The sequence below is a fragment of the Lemur catta genome, chromosome 7, assembly GCF_020740605.2.
Source record: "Lemur catta isolate mLemCat1 chromosome 7, mLemCat1.pri, whole genome shotgun sequence".
In the NCBI taxonomy this organism is placed as follows: Eukaryota; Metazoa; Chordata; class Mammalia; order Primates; family Lemuridae; genus Lemur; species Lemur catta.
In genome coordinates, this window is record NC_059134.1 from 101,441,461 (window position 1) to 101,461,703 (window position 20,243).

General features: G+C 51.0%; 1 long non-coding RNA gene across 1 annotated transcript in view; it reads right to left on the reverse strand.

The window, feature by feature from the left end:
* The window catches only part of LOC123641418, a 50,581-nt gene extending 38,157 nt beyond the window's left edge, over positions 1 to 12,424 (reverse strand). The window contains exons 1-2 of the long non-coding RNA XR_006736294.1: positions 12,390 to 12,424; positions 11,303 to 11,398 (exon numbers count right to left, since the gene is read on the reverse strand). This is a non-coding gene — a long non-coding RNA (uncharacterized LOC123641418). The remainder of the gene's footprint in view (positions 1 to 11,302; positions 11,399 to 12,389) is intronic.
* Positions 12,425 to 20,243: the final 7,819 nt, after the last annotated feature.

A 20,243-nucleotide genomic window follows, 5' to 3' on the forward strand; every position in this document is an offset into this window, starting at 1 on the left:
GAGAGATATCTCTACTGTAGGTTTGGAACCTGCCTGTTTTTGAAATACCCTGGTGATTCCAAGGTCATAGTCTCAGATCAGCTTTTGCGGGGTCTGAGGGTAGAGATTCTGGGCCCACATGGGTCTCAGATGGGCTCACTCAGACGCTCAGACTTCTCGTGGGAGGGGAGGAGGGAAGAGGGCAGATCGCTGGCCTGGGAGGCAGGAGCCCCGGGCTCAACCCCAGCTGAGCAGCACCAGGAGAGTCACTGCTTCTCAGGGACTCAGCTGTAAACCGGGAGCAGGGCATGACGCGGGACCAAGGTGCCTGCCTCTGAGATTCTGCTAACCATAAAAGGGTGGGGACTGAGATACTGAGCACCTGTTCACCCAGCCATGGCTGAGCCTTAGCACCTTTGGGTGGCTGGCTTGGCCTCTTTGACATGCCGCAATGCACAGCAACTTTCTGACATGCAGGTCTGCTACCTTTCCGAGGAGAACCCAGGCCAGGCCAGGGTCTCCTCTGGGGGATGTCATCTCAGCCCCAGGTCTCGCCTGAGCACACAAGAGACAGAGCTTTACGAAGAAGACACGTGAGTTCAAGCTGTGATGATTGCTGAGGGGACTAGTGATGTCTATCCTCAGCTGGAGCAAAGTCACGTGTCCTCAGCCCCAGAAAAACTCTTTGGAACCACCCCGTAATCAAAGAATGCAACCCAAGAGGATCTACCAGAATTAACCCTAGTTTTATCCTTTCCCATAATGAACGAGGCTATAGAATCTATAATGTCCACTTGTCTACCTTCTGGCTGGGTGCTGACACGGGAACGTGCTGTGCACACACAGCCAGGTACACACAGAGCTTAATGGAAAGACATCAAGTAACACAGAGAACGACTTCTTATGGGTCCCACCTGCAGATAAACCAGGTGCCCCTCCCACCCTCACCTGACTAAGCCCACCTTCTAGGGACCACCCTGGACATTGGGCATGGCCCTGCCCCTCATCAGGAAGGGAGGGAAGGCACATCTACAGACTGGCCAAGACCTGCTAGGCTCAGAAATAGCTCCAAACATACTGTCATATAACCAAGCAGGTGATATAGCTGGGGGAAAGTTTGAAGGAGCCAGAATATTCTTGATATACAAACATTCCTATTTTTAAAAAAATATTCTTTCCTAACAGAAGTTCCTTCAATGTGGCAGGGTTAGAGGGGATTTTTCTTCTTCTTCTCCTTCTCTACATATCTGTATTTTCTCTCTTTCTACAATAACCATGTCCCGCGCTGTTTCCATAGAGACTTTAGCTCTACCATTTGGGGCCGGATAACTCCTTGCTTCTGAGGGCTGTTCTGTGCATGTGGGGTGCTTAGCAGTACCCTGGGCTCTGCCCACTAGTTGTCAGTAGCAACCCCCGGGTGTGACAACCAAAAATGTCTCCAAATATTGCCACAGGTCCCCAGGGAGGTAAAATCACCCCCTGTCAAAAGCCACTGGCCTAAAGTGTACCTGCTGAGACAGAGGACGAGTAGCCAGAGAGCCGAGGGAAGCCAGGAGCGTACGGATGACAGTGAGCAGGTGCTCAGCTCTTCCCAAGTGCCAGCACCATGCTCCACGCTTCCCAGGTGTCACTGTCTAAACCTCACAGGAACTCAATGGGAGGCCCCATGATCATCCTCCTTCTAGTCAGGCCACAGGCAGGTGACTACTGAGAAAGCTCATCACAGAAACCAAACGGGGAGACTTTCAAGAAGAAAGGAGCCATCAGCAGTCAGACCCTAAGGGGCTTTCCAAAATGCACATAAATGGTACACCAGCGAGTTAGATAGCATGGGTAAGATGGAGAAAATCCTACAAAGACACACTCTGCAGAAACTCCCTCTAGAAGAAATACAAAATCTGAATACACCTATGACAAGCAAAGAGAAAACTATCTACAAAGAAAAGCCTAGGCCCATTGGCTTCATTGGTAAATTCCACCAAACAGTTAAAGAGTTAATATCAATTCTTCACACATTCTTCCAAAACATAGAAGAGAGAACACTTCCCAATTCACTCTGAGGCCAGTATTACCATGATACCAAAACCAGGCAAAAATGTCATAAGAGAAGAAACCTATACACCATGACCAAGCAGCGCGAGGTTGTTTGAACATCCAAACGTTAATTAATGGGATTCACTCTTTCAGTAGAACAAAGGACAAAGACCATGGGCATCCCAATAAATACAGAAAAAACCATTGACAAAATGACCACCCCTTATGACAAAAGCACTCAGCAAACTAGAAATGAAAAGGAGACCCAAAATCCAATAAAGAGCATCTATGAAAAACTCACAGCTAACATCACATTTAATGGTGAAAGGCTGAAAGCTCTCCCCTAAGAGGAAGAACAAGGCAAAGACGTCTGCTTTTGCAGCTCCAGTTCAATACGGTACTGGGGCATTAGCCAGGGCAATTAGGCAAAAAAATGAAATGAAAAAAATGTATATTCAAAAGAAAGAAGTAAAACTGTCCCTATTTTTAGATGACATAATCTTGTATATTAAAAAATCCTGGCCAGGTGCGGTTGGCTCACGCCTGTAATCCTAGCACTCTGGGAGGCTGAGGCAGAAGGATCGCTTGAGTTCAAGAGTTCCAGACCAGCCTGAGCAAGAGTGAGACCCCGTCTCTACTAAAAATAGAAAAACTTAGCAATTAAAAATAGAAACAAAAAATTAGCTGGGCGTGGTGGCGTGTGCCTATAGTCCCAGCTTCTCAGGAGGCTGAGGCAGGAGGATCACTTGAGCCCAGAAGTTTGAGGTTGCTGTGAGCTAGGCTGACATCACAGCACTCGCTCTAGCCAGGGCAACAAAGTGAGACTCTGTCTCAAAAAATAAATAAAAATAGACTGGGCGCGGTGGCTCACACCTGTAATCCTAGCACTCTAGGAGGCCGAGGCGGGAGGATCGCTCGAGGTCAGGAGTTCGAGACCAGCCTGAGCAAGAGTGAGACCCCATCTCTACTAAAAATAAGAAAGAAATTACCTGGACAACTAAAAATATATAGAAAACAAAGCAGAGTAAGGGTATAAAGAAAGAACAGGGGTGTTATTTCAGATGGAGTGTCACATGTGGCCTCTCTGAAGAGGTGACATTTAAGTGGCAACCTGAATTAAAGGAGAGCACAAACCACGAAGATATCTGGAAGGCATTGAAAACAGACAGAAAAGCAAATTCAAATGCCCTAAGGAGGAAATTGGCTCCCACATTTGAGGAAGGGGGAGAAATTGGGTCACTTATGATAGAAATTCTGATATATAGCAGGAAACTTCATCTGTTAGTTGAAGCCCAGTGGCCTTAGAGGATGTTGCAGATGAGGACTTAAGGAAAATGAGAGAAATGCTGTTGGAAACTGGAAGGAAGAAAATTCTTGTGATGGTGCCAGGAAGTTTAGCAACACTGCAGTAATGTGGAAAGTAGAAAATGTACCTAATGAGCTGGGCGATCTATTCATAGTGAAGGAGATTTCCAGACAAAGTGTTGGAAGCGCCATCTCATTTCTTGCCTATTTTAGTAAAATGAGATAGGAGAGAAATAAGTTAAAGAAGGATTGTTAAACATAAAGGACACAGGATGTCCTGGTTTTAAAAATTCCTGCTTCTCTGGAGGGCAAATGATGCTAAAATTAAGAAATAGTTTCTGGGAAAAGATCAAATCTAGGACAATATCAGGAAAATATAGTCTAACAATGAAGTGGAGGAGTGACTGTAAACTCTTATTATATTCTCAGAACACGTAAAGTGTACTTAGAGAATCATTCAGTTAATAAGGCTTGTAAGAAGCTTAGAGATATTATCCATCAGCAGTGTCAACAGAGAAAGGCTTCTCGCAGAGAGATTTGTCTAATGGGGCAGACCTCAGTAGGATTCACAGGAGACCCAAAAAGGCTTTACGAGAATTGTATTGGCAGAAACACAGCTAGTTTGGGCTGAAAGGAACAGAGACAATACAAAATAAAAAGAAGAGTTTCAACTCCCAAACTTCTACAGGCAGGAAGAAAGCTGAGAAAACCAGTCAATGGCTAATGAGTTACTGTTCATGAAAAAGAAAAGATAGCTCAGAAGGGAAAAAGAATAGCCCGTAGGGCAGAGCCAAGAGCCATGGAGAATTATTTCCAGTCCTTAAGTCCTAATGAAGTAAACTCCAACATGTGCCCAGACAGAGTTCAGAATTGCTATTGACCAGTGACTCCCGTGTGACTCCTTTCTTAAACTGGGAGTGTCTGTACTGGTTACCTTAGGCTTCCAACACCGTTGTGTGTTGCGGGGACACAGGGAGACAGATAACTGTCTCTTTAGTCACATGTCTTCAGATCTAGCGAAACTGTTCCCCAAGAGCCATACTTAAGGACTCTTACCCAAGAAGCCTCATCTGTGCCTGATTTAAATGAAGAGATTCTGCACTTTGAGCTGTAATAAGATGAGGTTTCTGGAGAGCTTTGGAGGAGGTAAGAGTATCCACATTTGGGAGGGATGTAACTTCTCAGGGGCCAGAGGGTAGACTATGACGGGCTTCCTCCTGGTGGCCCCCATATGATCCTCCCTCCTGGTGTTCACACCCTTGTTTGGCCCCTCCCACACTGAATAGGGAAGACCTGTGTAACTAACAGGATACTGTAGAAACGATGATGTGTGACTTCTGAGGCTCAAAAGACACTGTGGCTTCCGGCTTGGTCTCTCTTAGATCACTCACTCTGGAGGAATCCAGCCACCATGTTGTGCGGACACTCCAGCAGCTCTGTGGATAAGTCCACGCAGTGAGGGACTGAGGCCTCCTGCAAACACCCAGCCGTCGATGCTGGTGGCCCATCCTGGAAGCAGAGCCTCCGGCCCAGTCAAGCCTATGGGTGACTGCAGCTCTGGCCAACATCTTGGCTACAACCTCATGAGAAACCTCAAATCTGAGCTATCCAGCTAAGTAAGCTGCCCCTGAATTCCCGACCCACAGAATCTATGTGAGATAACCAAATGTTTATTGTTGCTCTAAGTCGCTACATTTAAAATAATTTGTTATGCAGCAATAGATAACGAATACCAAACGGCCATCCATTCTTTGTTTAAATCTTTCCAGGATCAGAGAATTCATTTATTCATTCATTCAACAAACAGTTATTGAGCTTCTACTCTGTGCCAGCCAAACAGTCACCACCCCTCCCTGTGGGAGCATTATATCTCCCCATTGATGACAGAGTTGGTTATGTGACTTTTTTTTTTTTTTTTTTTTTTGAGACGGTGTCTCACTCTGTAACCCAGGCTAGAGTGCAGTGGTGCAATCATAGCTCACAGCAACCTCAAATTCCTGGGCTCAAGTGATCCTCCTGCCTCAGCCTCCCAAGTAGCTGGGACTACAAGCACGTGGCCCAATGCCTTGCTAATTTTGTTTAAGTTTTTTGTAGAAATTGGGTCTTGCTTTGTTGCCCAGGCTGGTCTTGAATTCCTAGCCTCAAGCAATCCTCCCACCTTGGCCTCCCAAAGTGCTGCAATTAAGGGCATGCACCATTGCCGCTAGCCCATGTGACTTTCTTTTACCAATAAAATGTGATCAGAGTGATATAAGCCACTTCTGCCCAGAGGCTTCAGAGCCATGGCTTAATCCTGCGTCATTCTTCTCCCTGGACCTCAAAAACAGCAATTTCCTAGCTGCCCCTTTGGCCTGAATCCTGGAATGAAGAAGACATGGAACAGGGTTGCAGCCACTGCAGGCAACAGGTGGTGCCTGTTTGTCACTCAGCACACCCAGCAGAAGCTGATGGGTATGGTCACATGGTATCCGGACCTCACAGGATGCTTTTTTCTGAGCTTTCTCCCTCCTGGCTTTCCTCCTCAGAACACTTCCGGGTCCTCACTGTTCCTCAAAACGTGACTCCCATACTCAATATGGCGTAGTCTGACCAGCCCAGGACACAGTGGCCTCTTCCCTCGCAGACCTGAGTGTCACACAAGCACTCCACAGCTTCCCAAAACTTGCGAAACTTTGCCCCCTGGTAACCTCAGAGTCTGAAACACAGAAACCTCCTGCTTATACTAGAGAAGAATGTCTCTGGGGACCAAAAAGACGTCATAAGTCCACACTCCAAAGCTTGGGAACTTGACCCTGAGGACAGCCTTCCAACCTCCTCAGAGCCTAATTAAACATCCTAACCTGCGATCTAACGAGCTTGGTGATACGGTGGCAAGTGAGCAACAGACTCAAAGGTGCAAATGAGAGAGAAATGGAAAAGCCAGGCAGTCAGGCAGAACCGAGGCAAGAACAAGATGGCTGAGGGCCAAGGTGTCAGGCACGCGCCCTCTCACAGCTCTGCAAGACAGATGCCAAGGTGCCCACTTTACAGGAGAGGGAGCTGAGGCTCGGATAGGTTACTACTTTGCTGAAGTCATACGCTTGTCAATGAGGATTCAAGCGGGCATGTAGCTGATACGACAGGAACGGTAGCTCCCGGTGCTGATTTTGGCGTCGATGTTGTTCATGGGGATGGCAGAAGGAGCCAGTGGGGAGGGAGAGACTGGCGGGATGAGAGGGCTGCAGGAGAGTTTCAGTGGAACGAGGTCCCAGGTGGAGAGGGGACGAGCCCCAGGGTATGGAAGTGCAGGGTACAACGGGCGAGGGGAACCTGATGCCCCCGGGACCCAGGAAGACCATCCCCTCCTGAGAGGGGGCCTTCCTTAGAGCAGGCTGCCCCTTCCTGTGCTCCCCAAAGAACCGAGCCCAGCCTGGCCAACCGCACGGCGCTGCCTGCCCCAGGCTCACGCAGGGCTGGGTTGTCACAGGGTGCTTGGTGAACTCTAGGAGCCCGAACAGACTGGGACACACACATGGACCAGGATGAACCCTGATGCTGGGTTTATAGCTGCCCGGCCGGACTGGAGAACATCGTGCCCCCTGAACTGAACTTGCCAGTCAAGGGCCAGGCACAAGAGCTGGACAACTGTAGGCCCCCAGTGAGGGGTCCACGGGGGGGGGGGGGGGGCCTGCCCCATGGAGGACAGGAGAGGAGAGCAGCCTGCAGGCAGGACTCAAGAGAGACGCAAGAGACTGGCACAGAGCCCCGCTCTGGACCCTTCTTCCAGTCTCAGCCATCACCGCGTTCCCCCTCAGGATAGATGACACACGGAGCAGCCAGCATCTGGGTCCCAACACTGCAGGTGGGCACGGACAGACGGAGGGCTGGGGTCACCCAGCAGGCTCCACCTGGAGACCCTGGCTGAGACCAGAAACGCCCAGGATTTTAGAAGCCTCGATGGACATCCTCCCAGGGCTGATTTAAATTATTTTTTAAATTTTTATTATGGCAAAATATATATAACATGACATTTACCATTTTAACCATTTTTAAGTGCACAGTTCAGTGGCACTAAGTACAATCACATTGTTGTGCAACCATCACCCCATCCAGCTCCAGAACCTTTTCATCTTCCCAGACTGAAACTCTGCACCCAGTAAACACTAACTCCCATCCTGCCCCAGCCCCAGGCACCCGCATTCCACATCCTGACTATGAATCTGACTGCTGGAGGTACCTCGTATGAGTGGAATCATACAGTGCTTGTCCTTTTGTGACTGGCTTGTTTCACCTGGCATGATATCCTCAGGGTTCATCCATGTGTGCATGTGTCGGAATTTCCTTCCTTTCTAAGACATTAATATCCCACCACATGGATGGAGCACATTGTGCTCATCCATTCATCCCCTAATGGGCATTTGCGCTGTTTCCACCTCTTGGCTGTTGTAAATAATGCTGCTATGAACATGTGTGCACACTGATCTCTTGCAGCCCCTGCTTTCCTTTATCTGGGGCATATGCCCAGAGTGGAATCGCTGGGTTATACGGTAATTCTGTGTTTAATTATTTGAGGAACTACTATACCATTTTCCACGGCAACCTCACCATTTCACATTTCACCAGCAGGGCACAAGGGGACCAATTTCCACATCCTCACCAACACGTGCTATTTTCTGTTTCTTTGATTATTGGCATCCGAATGTGCGTGAAGTGGTATCTCATTGCGGTTTTTGTGGGGGTTTTCTCTTTGTTTGTTTGTTTGTTTGTCTTTAGAGACAGGGTCTTGCTCTGTTGCCCAGGCTGCAGTGCAGTAGTGCAATCACAGCTCACTGCAGCCTGGAACTCCTGGGCGCAAGAGACCCTCCTGCCTCAGCCTCCCAGGTGGCTGGGACAACAGGCTCAAATCACCACACCAGGATAAATTTTTTTAAATGTGTTGTAGAGACAGGGCTTTGCTATGTTACCGAGGCTGGTCTTGAACTCCTGGCCTCAAGCAATTGTCCTGTCTTGGCCTCCCAAAGTGCTGAGATTATAGGCAGGAGCCACCATGCCAGCTCTCACTGTGGTTTTGATCTGCATTTTCCTAATGACTTGTGATATTGAGCATCTTTCCACATGCTTTCATGTTCTTCTTTGGAGAAATGTCTATTCAAGTCTTTTGCCCATTTTTGTTGTTGAGTTGTAGGAGTTATTTATATATTTTGCATATTAACCTCTTATCAGATATTTACTTCCATTCTATGGATGGCCTTTTTATTCTATTGATAGCATCATTTGATGCACAAAAGTTTTTGATTTTGACATAGTCCAATTTACCTATTTCTTCTTTTGTTGCCTATGCTTTTGTTGTCATAGCCAAGAAGTCACTGCCAAATCCAATGTCATGAAGCTTTTCTTCTATGTTTTCTTCTAAGAGTTTTACAGTTTTAGTTCTATGTTTAGGTCTCTGATCCATTTTGAGTTAATTGTGGTCTAAGCTAAGTGTTCCATTTCATTCTTTTGCATGAGGATATCTAGTGTCCCAGCACCATTTGTTGAGTCAATTATTCTTTCTCGTTTACTTAAATATGGACAAACACAAAAGCTATGCCTGTGGTTCTTACAGAACTGTATAAGCCAAAACAAATATGCAAATTAAACACAAACAAAACAAGCGACCAGTCAAACTCAAACAGCGCTATGTTACACTTGGCAACAGCACAGCTGGTTCTGTTGGTTGACCCGCCACGTTCGCCAGTGGAGCGGCGGTCTGAGCGCCTGTCTGGACTGGTCTGCTCAGTGCCATGCTCCCCGGGTGGGGCGGTTCATACTGCAATGTCATGACAAAAACAAACACAAACACATGACCGTGGAAGCACATGGCAATGTGCATTCATACGTGGTCATCTAGGTGGGCCAGAATCAAGCGTTTCAGTTATCAGTGACAGGAAACCCCTAATTTTAAGAATTCTTGTAAAGAACTTGAGGATCTTGAAAGTATGTCTGAGGATCCCAGGGAGCCCAGGGCAGAACCTGAGTTAGCAGACGTAGCACAGAGGCTTTCCGGAGTGAATTAGGTTTACAGCGGCTATTTTACAGAGCGGAAGGTTCAGTTTACAAATGCAGACAACTGGCTTCATGTTGCCAGCACTGTGCAGCCCGCAGATCATGCATGCTTGAGACAAGCGTGTCTTTTCTCTGTCTAGAGTCCTGGGCTAGCCTCAAGCGCCGCCTGGCCCGTGCACACACTCCCGGCCCAGCACCCTCCTCCCTCCGCCTCCTCCTCAGACCCCTACCTGCTTCCCCCACCCACCGCCTCAGCCGTGACCTTGCATCCTTTTTCTCTGAGAACTTCCCCAGCCCCCACCAGCACATCTGTCCCCTCCCTCAGGCTCTAGGACATCGGGACATCGGTCCAGCCAGCCTCCCCCTCCTCTGGCATCATAATGCTTCTCTCTCTGCTGAAGCATCCCAGCAGCTCTTCACTCCCCTCCCCTCCTCTCCAAACGCTCCTTCCCTTTACAGCAAAACCCTTGAAGCCCCTCTGAAGAGTGGGCTCTACCCTCTTTCCACTCTCGCCCTTCCCATCCTCTCTCAAGCCCACTCCAAGCAGGGTTGCAGCTAAAACTGCCCTTGTCAAGGTCACCTCTGACGTGACCAAGTCACCAAGTCAGCAGTCAGCCCTACACTAAACCACCAGCACTTCCGACTCACCTCCCTTCAGCTCACCACCCCCCTGGAACGCCCCCCATCCTCCCCACTGGCCCCAGGGCCAGCACCTTCCTCCTCCCCGCCGCTCCCCAGGCTTCTCCCTCACGACCCAGCCTCCAGGCAGCTGTGCCCCACTCTCCCTTGCACCTCCTGGTTTTAAAGGCCACCATATGCTGATCACAATCCAAGTTCAAGGCTCCAGCCCAGGCTCCCCCCACCTGCCCCGCCCCTGGTTCACAGCCAAGTGCCAGGTGGACCTCTCCAGTTGGGGACATCCAACTTAGCATATCAAACTGACCTCCTCTCCTGACCCTTCCCTCTCCTGTCCCTCCATCCTCTGATTGCACAGGCCAAGCACCATGGCTGCACCAGCGAACAAGAAGCACACGAAAAGATGCTCAACATTATAGTCACTGGGGAAATGCAAGTCTAAATGACAATGAAATACCACCTCCCACACGGATGGCTGTAATTTAAAACACACACACGCACTGGCGAGTGTTGGTGAGGATGTGGAGAAAGTGGGACCCTGTGTGCTGCTGGTGGGCACGTACAATGGTGCTGCCGCTGTGGAAAGCAGCTTGGCAGCTCCTCAAAACGTTAAGCATGGAACGACCGTGTCACCCTGTGATTTCACTCCTGGGCACACGTACCCAAAAGAATTGAAAGGAGGTGTTCAAACAAAACATTGTGCCTGAGTGTCACAGCAGCACTCTCAGCAACAGCCCAGAAGTGGAAGCGACCCAGAGTCCACCGATGGGCGAGTGGCTACACCAGGTGTGGTACGTCCCTGCCATGGCACATTGTGCAGCCGCAAAAGGAAGGAAACTCCGTCGCACCCTCCAACGTGGATGACCCTTGAGGACATTATGCTGAGTGAAAGAAGCCAGTCACAAAGACCACCTATTGCATAATCCCATTTATAGGAAATGTCCGGAATGGGTGCATCGCAGAGAGACAGAATGCAGATTAGTGGTCGTCAGGGGCTGGGAGGGGGAAGGGGAGCAGCTGCTTAATGTGTCCGGGTTTTCCTTTTGGGCGACGGAAATGTTTTAAAGATAGAGGCGATGCCTGAGCAACGTTGTGAGTGCACTAAATACCACTGAATACACTTTAAATGGCTAAATTTACATTATGTGAATTTTGCCTCAAAAAATAAACCAACCAGCCAAGCCTGGCTGCTCCTGGGCTTCTATCCTCCTCCCACCAGCCACGTCCAGCCCCCGCCCAATCCCTCAGCTCTGTGCTCGGAACAGACGCAGACTCGGCCAGTTCCACAGCCTAGGCTGCCACGCCGGTGCCACGCGGTACTCACCCCTGCCACCTCTTCCCGGAGGACGGAGCCTGCCAGCCTCTCCCGGCATTCGGCTTTGCTCCTCTTAGGCCTGAGGTCCTCGCAGCAGTTGGGAATCTGTTAAAACACAAGACAGATCAGTCCTGTCCCTGCTCCAAACCTTACAAGCCGGCATCGCACCCCCGTCAAAACCAAAGCCCTTCCCACGACCTTCCATGCTGATGCCACTTCCTGGCCGCGCCCTGCCTTGGCCACTGGGCAGCCTCCTACTGCCCCTCACACACGCTGGGTACCCCCAGCTCTCTGCGGTTGCTCAAGTCTGGTCTCAGCCTGGAGTGCTGTCCCTTGACACCTGTGGCCCGCCACTCACGTCCTCCCTGCTGTGGGCCTCTTGGCCTCCCTAAAGTTTCAGCCCCACCCCAACATCCACCCTTCCCCGGTGTAGCTTTAGCTCTATCACTGGCTCTTGTGTAGCACACGGTGTGTTCTACTTCTTAACCCTGCCCACAGGGTCTGTCTCCTACCCTACAGCACACACTCCATGGGGAGGACTTTTCCCTTTTTTGCTCCCTGCTCTGTTCTCAATGTGGGGGGCTGTGCCCAGCATAGAAAACACTCCCAAGAAATAATTGACGGATGAATGGATTCAAATTGATCCAAGCCCATACAGTTGTATTTGTTTTGCACAGGCGTGTGTGTGTGTGTGTGTGTGTGTGTGGTCTGCGTGTCAGACGATTGCCCAGGGAGGTAGGAAACTGAGAACACAGACACAACTCAGAAGACTTGCCCCCCCCCCAGGAGGCAGGCTGTATAGAAGGTACTAGATTGGATCAGAGTGTCCCATTCCGGGTGTTACTCAAAAGCACACAGCTCAGACTTGAAGAACATTCTGTGCCAGTCACATCCGTTCACAGAGTGTGTGGCACCTCTCGTGAAACGAGTAGCCAGCCATTCCCACTGCTGAGACAGGCAGCACCTGGGATGAGGCAGCCAGGAGGGGAGAGGACCTGCTGGGGTGTCCTGGGGACAGAGCAGTGTCCACCCAACTCTGGCACAGCCCTGAGAGCTGGCATCTCCTTAGATATGTCACCCTGGGCACCTGACTCACCTCACCCTAACCCTGGCCCTGCAGCCACAGCTTTCTTCTGGATAATTCCCAGGCGTGCTACGTGCATGAACCCAGCTAAGGTGTCAATCTCGTTTCTGAACCACAGCACAATTCCCCATAAAAGACATCTGTATGGACAGATATTTCACGGCGGCAGCTTAAGAGGCTCACGTTGCTTCGGCAGCTGGTCCGCGTCCTCCCTCGCCAAACCCGCTGCAGCTGGGCGTGTGGAGCCGGGATTGCTGATCGTGAGGTCTCCACTCCGAGGACCTGGGCTAGGAGTGGCTTATATCAAACTCCCAAGAGTCACAGAGCAGCAGCATCTGGCCCCTCCCACGTCGTTCCAGAAGGGATTTAAGGTGGCTTAATGAGAATCCATAAAACACAGCAAGAGAACATAAATTGGAAACGGGTGTGCGAGAAGAAATAAAACAAATGGGAACTACGTGATATATGAGCCGGGAAAGGGGGGGCAGGGTAAGAACAGGGAAGGGGCCCCCGAGCCAGCCTGGCAGGAGGGCAAGTCTTCCCGGACAGGCAGGAACGAGCTGACTCTTGAAGGACGAGCAGAAGTTGAACCTGCCTGGAGCTGGAGGAAGGGCCCTGCGGGGCGGCAGGGCTGCACCTGCTGAGGACCAGGAGTGCGGGAGGCTCAGCTGGTAAATTGCAGGGAGGGAGTGGCGGGGGGTGGGGCAGAGTGAGTTTTTCCTGCAAATCCCTGGGCCACAGTTCAGAAGATGCACACACACACACACACACACACACACACACACACACACACACAGTCTTGGTGACCATGGCCCGACTGCCCAGACCCCTCCTTCCCTCGGCCCCAGAGAGAAGAGAAGCAGTGGTTTACCTGATGGCAAACCTGGGAGTCTGACCACATCGGCCTCGTCCCCCAGGGGCAGGAGCGCTGCACTGGGAGGCTGGGCCTGCTCTCGCCACTCCCTGGACCTGCCCGTGCTCCAGGGCAGCCTCTGCACCACCTGCCCGTGAGCAGGGTCACTCGGCTCCGAGTGGCGGGCAGAGACCCGGGATCCCACGATCCAGAAGCCTGACACTCCAGCTCCTGATACCGAGCTTCCGCTAACACATCGTGACCACATCCGGGTCCTTGCGTCTGTTCAGGCGCCCACGGAGATGCTGAGTGATCACCACCTCGGATGGCCAACTCCAAGAAGCCCTTCGAGAATATTAAAGAAAAAATTAGTATAGGCCCGGTGCGGTGACTCACACCTGCAATCCTAGCACTCTGGGAGGCCGGAGCAGACTGGAATGGCCCACCTGGCAGAGTCCGGGGCAGGTGGCCATCAAGGGCTCACCCTATGACCTCATTTAACCTTAATTACCTCCCTAAAGAAACTATCTTCACATATCTTCACTGAGAATTAGAGCTTCAGCACATGAATTTTGAGGGGACAAAAAACAGTCCATAATACTTCATCCCCCTGAAATGAGAAGATGCAAAGTCCCAATAGTCACTGGGCTCATCCTGGGGGACAAGTGCACCATCCGTCTTTGAGACTCGTTAGTTACTCCTCGGATTCAGCCACCCTCCCATCTTAAAATTCTGCTACCTAAAGACTAAATTGTAAAGTCAAAAAGTTGTAAAACTTATATAAAATAATACAATAATAAAATAGGAGAGGGAAGAAAGGAAATTCGCGCTGCATGGCAGGACCCCAACCCCACCTGGGTACTGGGATCAGTCGTCCCAGCCCGCAGGGTAACCCCTTTGTTGCTATTGGTTCTGTGGCGGAGGAGCCTCAAGTGGCCAGATGGCCATCTCAACTCCGACTCAGTAACACAGCTGCATCCCCTGGGGGAAGCATTCCCTCCTTGGGAACCAAGACTTCCAAACCAGTGGGGTTCAAAGTTCCTGGGAAGAGAGGCAAAAACTCGGAGTGGCTATTAGGTGCAATGACAGAAGCCACTCTTACCCCACCCCTGATTCCTGGACCCCGGGTTCTGTCTGTGGAGAAGCAACACCATAAATCCGTCACAAGTTCAAAGCTATCTCTCCCCTGTAGGTTAGAACGCCATCCTTTCAGCGTGTTGTCTCCCAGCTGGTGCCGCAAGTCAGTGGCTATTGCACCACTCCACAAAGCCAGCTGCTTCTGAGTGACGGGGTACTTGGTAAGACCAGACAGTCCCATGAGCATAAAGCTATCGCCACACTCCTTTTGCTGTGAAATGAATTCCTTGATCAGAAGCAATGTTGTGTCATGAATAAGGCACTCACACAGTGCACGGATCATGGTGCTGGCAGAATCATTCCGACCAGGGATGGCAATGCATCTTCAGCGTATGTGTCTCTCCTGGTGAGCACAAGTCTCTGTCCCTCCCATAATAGAAGGGCTCTGAATATTCAATCTGCTGCCAGGTCCCCTGCTCCCCTGGATGTCCTGGACCAGGGGCTTCTCAGCCGTAGTGTCATCACCAGACTGGCCTTAGCGAAGGGAAGCACACATTGGTCACTGAGCCCCCGTGTAAGCTTTTCATCTGCCACCACAGCCACTTTGAACACGGACTCACTGGGCGAGTCCCTGGGCTGGCTAGGGAAAGAGGATGACTGGCATCTGCAGGGCGATCCTTCCCTTCACCCCCTCGTCACTGTTCCACCTGGCTATGAACAGCCACCTCTACAAAGGACACCCTGTGGTGGCACCCATACTGGAAATGCACATCTTCGCAGGCCGTGCCCACCTGGGTGCTCCCTGTGTTTCCTGCCCACCCTGCTTTGTCACCCATCTTCCAACGCTGCTCTTCCCAAAGCCCCGGCCATTTAGCTGAATGTAGAACTTTGTCTACCAGGTTTACAAATATCTCAGGCTTTGTGGGCCCTGTGTTCTCTGTTGCAGCTCTGCCCTCATAGCATGAAAGCAGCATAGACAATAAGCAAACAAATGGGTCTGGCTGTGTGCCCATAAAAGCTTTTAGTTATAAAATCAGATGGTGGCTGGATATGGCTTGGGGGCCATGGTTTGTTGTCAACCCCTGAACTAAACCATCAGCAACTGCCCATGAATTACTGCAGATCCATAGTTCTGATCTTCCATCAGCCCAAACAAAGTGGAAACCCCAATGTTTTGCTTGAATATCTGCCCTTCAGTGGCCTTCGGGGCGGCCCCTGAGGGAGGCTGTCCCGTGCGTGCAGGCTCCCACTTCTGTCGATGCCGGATATCCTGCAGAATCATCTGTAAACAGGCCCCACACATCCCCTCCCCATCAAGTGTCCCTGAGGCCATAGGTGGGGATCAGAGGAGACTGCAGCAGAGTCCAGGGTGCCTGAGCCACCTGCTCCTGCAACGCCCCTGTGCCTGAGCACACCCCACTTGATAGATGGCTGCTGTGCAGACTGGCCTCGGGGCACGGTGGGTCCCATAACAGCCAATTTCTATGGGATGCCCTGGAGGATACCAAGGTGCTCAGGGAGATCCGCCCCAGGACCGAGGCGGGGAGCACGACCTGCTGAGACTCCCAGCTGAGTCATCTCTGGGCCTGGCCCTCAGCAGCAGGGAGCTGCCTCACCCGAGGACGTGACCCCGCCCTGGGGAAGCTGTCAGTGCGGGACTGCGACGGTGCGGCTCCTTTGCCTCAATCGGGGATACTGCCAAGGGGCTAACCCAGTTCCAGAGCTCCCCAGGGGACTGGCAGGCCCTCTGTGGCTCACAGTTCCATCTCCTTCACTCCCTGACAGGGGTCATTTCCAACAGTATTTCCCAGTAAAGCTCCTGGCCACAAATCTCCACCCCAGAGCATGTTTCACGGGAACCCAACCTTCCAAGACAGGCGCTCAGGCTGCGTGGTCACTTGATGGCCAGTGTTCAGGCCCTGCCAGGGCCCAGCTACAAGCCGGGAAATATTTCTCTAGAGGAGAATAGGCAGTTGCAGAAGGGGAGCTGGATTTGCCCCCGAATCCTAGAGGCTGCGCAGTGGCCCTCCCTCGCCAGCCCCCGCCGCATCCGTAGCCACACGCACACCCGGGTGTCAGCCAGGGGCAGGCAGCTTGCTGGGCAGTCTGTGCTTGCTGCGGAGTCTTCTCTTGGCCTGGGCTCCACTCAAAACTGGCACCTCCTGGATTCCTCAGCATACAGGTTGGAGAAACACATCCAGATGTGGCGTGTGCAAACCTCCGTGCATTTTGTCGTAGGTGATGCCAGGTGCAGCAACTTGCCTTCCACCTTGGAGAGGATATCTTGACATGCTCCAGACCACTGGGGCTCCGGAAACCTCACTGAGGTGGCAGGACCTTGAATTTTTATGGGGCTAATCTCCCGCATTTGCATTTGTCTTACTAATGCCTTTAAGAAGTACCCACTGCCTCTTGCTTCCCCGGCCTGTGTCAGTCCATCATGTGCTGCTGAAACAGATGCCACAGGCTGGGGCATTTGTAATGAAGAGAAACTTACTGGCTCACAGCTCTGGAGGCTGAGTAGTCTAAGACTAAAGGGCCGACATCGGCAAGGGTCTTCTGACTGCACCATAACATGGCAGAAGGGCAAAGTGACAGTGAGAGAGAACAAGAGGGGCGAGTCCACTCCCACAACAACAAGCCCACCCCCAACAATAGCATCGGTGCATTCCCAAAGATGGGGCCCTCACGACCTAAACACCTCCCAAAGGTCCCACCTCCCAATGCCAGCACAGTGGCAATTAAATTTCAACACGAGTCTAGGCATGGTGGCTCACCCCTGTAATCCCAGCACCCTGGGAGGCCAAGGCAGGAAGATCGCTTGAGCCCAGGAGTTTGAGGTTGCAGTGAGCTACAATGACACCACTGCACTCTGCCCAGAGCAACAGAGCAAAATTTGTCCAAAAAAAAAAATTTCAACATGAGTTTTAGAGGGGACACACATTCTCGCCATACAGGCCCAATCAGCATAATGTCACCCAGGTATAGGCCAGTGTCATGTTCTATGGAATTCAGAATCAAGATCACTGTGGCAGGAAGCAGTGGGGGGTCGATGTGACCCTGAGGCAAGACTTTGAAGGTGACAGGGAAGAGCAAACTGCTTCTAGTGGTCCTTGGAAATTGCTAGAGAGAAAAAAGATTTGGACAGGTCAGAAACTGCATACCAGGTGCCAGGGGTGTGCTATTTTGCTCCAGGGAAGATGCCACACCTAGAGCAGCAGCTGCAATGAGTCATCACCTGATTACATTCACAGCAGCACAGCCTCCTGCAAGATGCATCCACTGTCTGCATAGACCAGACAGGAGAAACGGGGAGGGCTGGAATCACCTGTCTACAGCCTTCCCGACTTCGACGGCTGTGTAATCGCTGCACTGCTGCCGTGGGTGCACACTGCTCTGAGCTACTCTCAGAGGGGAGGGAAGCTCCAGGAGCTCCCACGTAGCGCTTCACAGGTCAGAGAGCCTAAGTGGAGACTCTGCCTGTCAGCAAGAACGTCTGTTGCAACCGTGCATCCAGGAAGTGGGAAATCACCATGGGGTGAGTCCCCGGACCAACCGGGCCACGGAGATTCAACTTGGGCCGAAACTCCCTTTATCACTGGACTGCTGCAAGCCCTACTTTCACTGATGGTCTACAACAAAGAAAAGAGAAAAAGAAGAGAGAGAAAGGCTCCACAACACAGCAGGCAGTGTAAGACTATATATAGAAGAAAAGGAAAGGACCAATACAGGTTTTATGTTAAAAATCTAGCTGGGCCCGTGAGAAAGCCTGAGTCCTCCATCTGTCTGCTACAGCCATCTGGGGAACTTCGCTAGGACCCTGACGCCGCCCTCCCGCTCCCACCCGGGATCAATTCATCAGGATCCCCGGGAGTGGGGCCGAGCACCAGGAGATTTGTGATTCCAATGAGCTGCGGAGTTGGGAAGCTCAGTGGGGGAGGAAGCTCAGATGGAAATAAACACTGAGAGCCCCAACCCACTGCCGCAGCAGAGCCGGAGTGGCAGCAAGGAGCACTTCTGCCGCCGCTGTAAAAATAACACATATTACTTGAGTCCTAGAAAATTCAAAAGCCCGTGGAAAAAGACACGTTGCTGCCCCTGGGCCTCTGGGGACACAGACATCTGAAGGATCAGCAGCTGCTTTGGATCAGAAATATTCCTCCGTTACTCTCCAGCTGAGACATCTGCAGGATGAGGGGCCTCAGAAGGGGCCTGGGGAATCCCTGCAGCTGCTGAGACTCCACTGCCCTGAGCCAAAAGCTCCCTGCAGATCCTGCGGAGGATGAAGAAAGTTAGAGGGCAGAGCAGATCCGAACTGCAGGGAGCCAAGGACACTCTCACAAAGAACTAAGAGCTTTTGTATAAGCGGGGTGAAGTTAGGGGAGGGGAGGGGAGCCCTAGGTAAGTTCTGGAGACCGAGAGTGACTTCAATGAAAATTTTAAGTTACCCAAGAAGACAACTGTCCCCAAGGCTGCTCTCTGAGAGCAAGTTGTGAGCCTGGGTGGATACAGGGAGCAAGGGACACAATTTCTTTCTTGTTGGGCAATTTCCCCCAGTGGAGTTTAAATTCATGGGTCATGGACTCTCATGGTGAAGCTGAAACCTATTTTTTCTTGTCTCTCACGTGTTCCGTCTGCCCTCCTTTCTCCAGCTAAGCTCTCCGCTCTAGGCCCGTGGCTGGCCACCGCAGCGTACTCCGGGCTGGGTTCCAGAACATGCACAGCTGGGTTTGCCGCGGTGGTGATGCAGGCACTGCTTACATTTGTTTGTTTTCTATATTCCGTGGGTGTAGGGCTGGTGCTAGGGTCATCTCCTGTGTCCCAGAGACTATGCCTCTTTGGAATTGTAGAATCAGACCAAGTTTGCTCTGAAAGTGGAGAAGAGCTTTGTCCATGTCAGCAGGCGAGTCTAGGCCACAGCCGCTGATAAGAGAAGCCAAACTCCAGCCGGGTGGGGCCCTCCAGCTAGGGCCGGACATGGTAAGATGCTGCAGAGGAGGGATTCTTGACTCTAATTTATCTGGACTTTGCTTAGAGGGGGAAAGGTATTGCATTTTGGACTTTGATGATAGGGGTTCTTACACTCATTGGGCCATCTTATGTCGCAGGTTTTCTCGTGGTTCTCATTGTTCAAACCCCACTGGGAGCAATACCGGATGATGTTGTTTGGCCTAATTTAAGATGAATAGGAAATGAACTTTCTTCCTAGGGTATCACATGGCTGTAGCAGCTAGGAACGCTTTTGGCTGCAAGGAACAGAAAATCTATATATCAGAGGCTGAAGCAACAAGAGGCGGCAGTTCTGGGTTTGGGGAAGCAGTTCAGAGTTGTCCGGAAGCCAGGTCCTCGTTTGTTGGCTCTTTGTCAGGAAGAAATGAGGTTCCTCTTATCAAGAAGGAAAATAAGCCAGGCACGGTAGCACCTATCCCACCAAACTAGGAGGCTGAGGCAGGAGGGTCACTTGAGCCCAGAAGTTCAAATTCATCCTGGGCAGCATAATGAGATCTGTCTCTAAAAAAATTTTTTTTAAAGAAAAGAAAAATGCTTCCCAGAAGCAGCCCCTCCTCCCTGCAGCCGTTTCCTCACATCTCTTTGGCTAGAGCATGGCCACCCCTAGCTGCAAGGCAAAGTGGGAGCCGGCAAATGGAAATCACATTGTCATGACTGTGGGGGCTGATGTGTTGCCTCCCCACACAGAACCAGGGTTCTGTCAGCAAGAAAGAAACAAGAATATCTGCCACTGTGGCTATTAATGTTCTATACTGTCATCTTTCAAAAACTTAGGAGGAATTCAAGAATAAAAAGATACAGCCCAAAGCAACCTACAGAATGGGAGAAAATATTTGCAAATCACATAGTCTAATAAGGGGTCAATACCTACAACACAACAACAATAAACAACCCAATTAAAAAGTACACAAAGGACTTGAGTAGAC